The sequence below is a fragment of the Choloepus didactylus genome, chromosome 10, assembly GCF_015220235.1.
Source record: "Choloepus didactylus isolate mChoDid1 chromosome 10, mChoDid1.pri, whole genome shotgun sequence".
NCBI lineage: Eukaryota > Metazoa > Chordata > Mammalia > Pilosa > Megalonychidae > Choloepus > Choloepus didactylus.
In genome coordinates, this window is record NC_051316.1 from 87,489,779 (window position 1) to 87,494,610 (window position 4,832).

General features: G+C 34.6%; 1 pseudogene; it reads left to right on the forward strand.

Moving 5' to 3' along the window:
- Positions 1-3,560: 3,560 nt before the first annotated feature.
- On the forward strand, positions 3,561-4,592 carry LOC119545268 (annotated as a pseudogene).
- Positions 4,593-4,832: the final 240 nt, after the last annotated feature.

Below are 4,832 nucleotides of genomic sequence, written 5' to 3' on the forward strand. Positions count from 1 at the left end.
TGTATACAATTTTATCTGACAGAAAAGTCTTTCTAAATTCTAATTCCAACTGCAAGGAATTTACTGAACCCCAGTATCTTCAGAACCTTGATCAATTCCTGATCAATGCTTATTAAGGTAATATAATGAGGATCACCTAATAGCCAAAATCCTGAGTTTGGAAGAACCTTGTGTAAAATGCTGATGCCTGGCTCTTAATACCACTAGATGAAGAAAAGTGATTTGGTCATATATACCTCCTGCAGAAAAGTCCATTGGTTTTTTGTAACCTTGTGTTCAGTGGCTTTTTCGTTTTAAAGTGTTTTCATTGTTTTGTTGTAGATGAATTCCTCTTAGAAAGGAGTAGATTTAGACTTCTGAGGAAAATGCTGACTTAAGAAATAGGTGAATAACTCTCCTCCATCTCCTCCATGCACACACTCTGCTTCTCCCAACTATCAATCAAAATGACCAATGGAAAATAAAAATGGGAAAATCTACATCATCGTTGGAAGCTAAGATAGGGTGGGCAATCCATAAGCCACAGACTTCAAAGAACGGAACCACTTTGAAAGACTTACTCTTTTGCAACATAAGATGACTTTCTATGTCCCATTTAATGGTTTAGATGGAATTCTATTAGTGGTAACACTCTGGTTATCTTTTTGCTTTCAGCTTCCTGACACACTTTGCCTATCTCTTTATTTTTTACCTTTAGGTTTCATTTTTTTAAGGCACAACTCTTGTGAACAGCATATATGGTAATTTCTTGATCCTAAGACATAGTTTTTCATATTTTGTTTCTGAAATAGTGATGCCTCTTAGAACAGTGTGTACATTTGGAATAGTTATGCTTCCTTTTTCCCTTATATGTTCTTATTAAGTTGATAACGTGTGTTGCAGTTAGTGGGATCTTAGAATCATAGAAATAAGGTAATGGGAATTGTTTTTTTAATTTAATCTAAAAATTCTCTCTCTTTTAATAGAAAACTTTAATCCATTTACATTTATTCAGAAAAGGTAGTACTTTTACAATTTTGTTTTATGCTTCCAGCTCCTCTTTGTTGCTTCACCTTAAAAATGTTTTTTTTCCATAGAATTTTGTTGTTCTGGCTTTTCTCTCTATATTGGTTTGGAAGTTATATATCTTATTTTAAGTGCATGCATTTTCATTAATTTAAAAATATATACATTTTAATCTTATTTTCACATCAAATAGAAAAAGGTAGAAGCTCAAATCTCCTATTTTAAAATTTTTTCTTGTTTTAATTTTATTTATCAAAAAACTAAACAACAAAAAAATTCAAAGAAAACCAAAACAAAGGAATAAGAAAAACAAATAACCTAAAATAACTACATTGCTTCCAATAGCAAATCCCCTATTAACATGAGAAACTGAGCACATTTTTCCATCAAACTTTCCTTTTTCCCCCAAGATCTCAGGTTTTATTATATTAATCAGTGATTCAAATCAGGTGATTACAATTAATTTCTTTCAAAATTATGTTCCTGGCTTCTGGCTCAAGATAGCAGAAAACATACATAACTCCCCCTTTCCAAATCCTATTGGAATGAAGTAAACTTTTATATAAGTGAAGTGAGGGTAAGGGGAGGGAAAATTTATCTGGAAACCAGAGTTATAAATAGAATTCTAGGGAATGAAAAGATTAAAAAAAAGTGTTGTTATATAAAACAGAGTGAAGAGAGTTTTGCTCCTTGCAATGGCAGCATAGTTCCTACTCTGTAGATAACAACTATAAACTCTGAACAAAATATATAAAACAACTATCTGTAGGTAGTAAAACCTAAAGCAGGCAGAAACTGAAAAAGGGTTGACACTGGATGAGTTTCCCATTTTTACAGCTTTTCACCTGAAGACAGGCCCCAGTTGGTAGTCCCTGGGGCAGCCATAACTCGAATAAAAACCCCAGTTTTACTGTCTCAAAGAACAAGAGAGCCGAGTCCAGGGCTACTACAGTAGCTGGAAAGTGAGGGGGTGAATTCAGAAATGGAGATAGCAACAGAAGGGCATTCCAGACTCTATGCATAAACTCTACCTGAACTCCTGGCTTACCTCTGAACTTCACATGTGGAGCAGACTCCAAACATATCAGTCAAGACTAAAATAACTGAACAGTAATTTCAGCTCCTCACTAACACAGAGGAGACAAAGTTTGCAGTTTGAGTGCAGCCAAGTTAACTGCCTACTCAAACAAAGAAAAACTGACACTCTACAGAAGAACACAGCAGAATCCAGAGTCCTTATAATGTATCAGGTACAATGTCCAGGAGATAAGCCAAATACATTTAGTAATAATAAAAAATATGAAAATATGACACACACTCAACAAAAAAGATAACAATGGGGAATAACCCTGAGATAAACTCAGATTTGGTATTAGTAGACAAATATTTTAAAAGCAGCTATAATAACTGTGCTAAAGGATGTAAAAGTATGCTTATAATGAATGAGGAAATAGCAAATCATAGCAGAGAGAGACTATAAAAAAGAACCAAATGGAAATTTTAAAACTGAATATCTGAAATAAAAAATCCATTGCATGGTCTTAATAACAAATTATACTTGACCAAAAAGTCAGTGAACTTGAAGTTAGAGCAATTTAAATTACTCAATCTAAAAAATAATTAAATATTGAATAAAAATGGACAGCTTCAGTGATCTGTGGGACAATATCTAAAGGTGTCCCAGAAGGAGATGTAATTGGTGTCCCAGAAGGAGATGAAAAATTGGCCAAAAGAACTTAAAGAAACAATGACTGAAACACCCTGAATTTGATGGAGGTTATAAATATATAGATTCAGAATTTTTCTTAAAAACAAGAAAGGAAATCACACCTGATAGTTAAACTGTTGAAAACCAAAGATAAAGAGAAAATTCTGAAAGTAGTCAAAGAAAAATGACAAATTGTTTAAAGGAAAACAACCATACAAAAGATTGACAATGTTTCATTAAAAATAATAGAAGCAAAAAAAAAAAAAAAAAATAGAAGCCAGAAGACAGTGTAATTAGACCTTTAAAACGATGAAAGAAAAAAAAAACCTGTCAAACCAGAATTCTATGTCCAACAAAATTTACCTTCCAGAATGAAATTGAACACTTTCAGTTAAAAAAAACTAGAAGAATCTGATGCTAGCAGACCTACACTACAAGAAATGCTAAAGGAAGTTCTTCAGGCCAAAGGGAAATGATACAAGATGGATACTCATATGTTTATAAAGGAATATTAGAAATGGTAAATATGGACATAAATATAAAAGACTAGTTTTTCCTTATTTAAACTACATATGACTTTTCAAAGCAAAATGTTTATCATTATAATGCATGGTTTTTAATGTATGCAACTAAGTGAAACCATATGCTGCATGATTCTTACATTTTTGTCAAGAGGTACAATATTAACTCTAGGTAAACTATGAACAGAAAAGACTGTATATTGAAATTCCTAGTGCAATGACCCAAAATACAAAGAGATAGAACTAAAATGCTAGATAAATTAAAATGGAATTCTAAAAAATTCAAATAGTTCAAAATAAGGCAGAAAAGGAGGAACTGAGAAACCAAATCAAATGGGACAAACTTACAACTCAATAATAAAAAAGAAAAATAACCCAATTAAATTGTGAGAGAATGACTTGGATAGATATTTCTCCAATGATGATATAAAAATGACCAAACACATAAAAAGATATCCAGTATCATTAGCCCCTCAATGGCTGGGACACATGCACAATGGACGTGGGATGGCTTCCAAAGACAGGCTGCCTTTTTGTTGGAAAATTAGTGGAGGTTGGGCAGAGAGTTGACAAACTCTAAACATGCACTTCTCCATGAAGATTCTTGAGCTTCCTCTGAAGAATAGAATGCACATACTGTAGTGTCTCTGTGAAAGAAGCCCAAGGTTCAGCAACAGCCTAAGTGAACCCCAGCTGAGAGGAATTGTGACAAGGTTATTCAGCCAGCAGGGACAGTTCCTGCACCAGATGGGATCATTGACAGGACCAAGGATGAAAACTGTTACTACAGCATCTTCAATCTAATCCCCGTGGGCCTGCGTGTGGTGGCCACCCAAGAGAGAAGGCTGGCCTCTATGTGGCCGTGAGTGGTGAAGGCTATCTCTATAGCTCAGATGTTTTCACTCCAGAATGGAAACATAAGGAATCTGTGTTTGAACTACTACATGATCTATTCCGCCATACCATACCATCAGCAAGAATTAGGCCAAGTGTATTTTCTGGGGCTCAATAAAGAAGGTCAAATTATGAAGGGAAATAGAGTGAAGAAAACCAAGCCCTCATCACATTTTGTACCAAAACCTATTGAAGTGTGTATGTACAGAGAGACATCATTACATAAAATTGGAGAAAAACAAGGGTGTTCAAGGAAAAGTTCTGGAACACCAATCATGATCAGAGGCAAAGTTGGGAATTAAGATTCAACATACCTGAGAACTCTTCTCTACTACCTTCTCTCATCCCTTTCCTTTCTCTTTTATCCCTTTTACCCATTTCCTTCCAATAAATCCACCCAAGGAGAGGAAAATGAAATGGCAACGCAGGGGGTGGGTGGGGAGGGGAGGGGAACCTCTCGATAAAGCAAAGCCAGGGCCAAATGGCTTCACTGGTGAATTTGACCAAACATTCCAAAAAGAACTAACACCAAGTCTGATCAAACTATTTCAAAAAACTGAATGGAGGGAACATGTCCCAATTCATTCTAAGAGGCCAACATCACCATATCAAAACCAGCTAAAGATACCAAAGGTATTGATATTTAGTAAAGATACCAAAGATATTGCTGGAAAAACCAATATCCCTTATGAATATAGATGCAA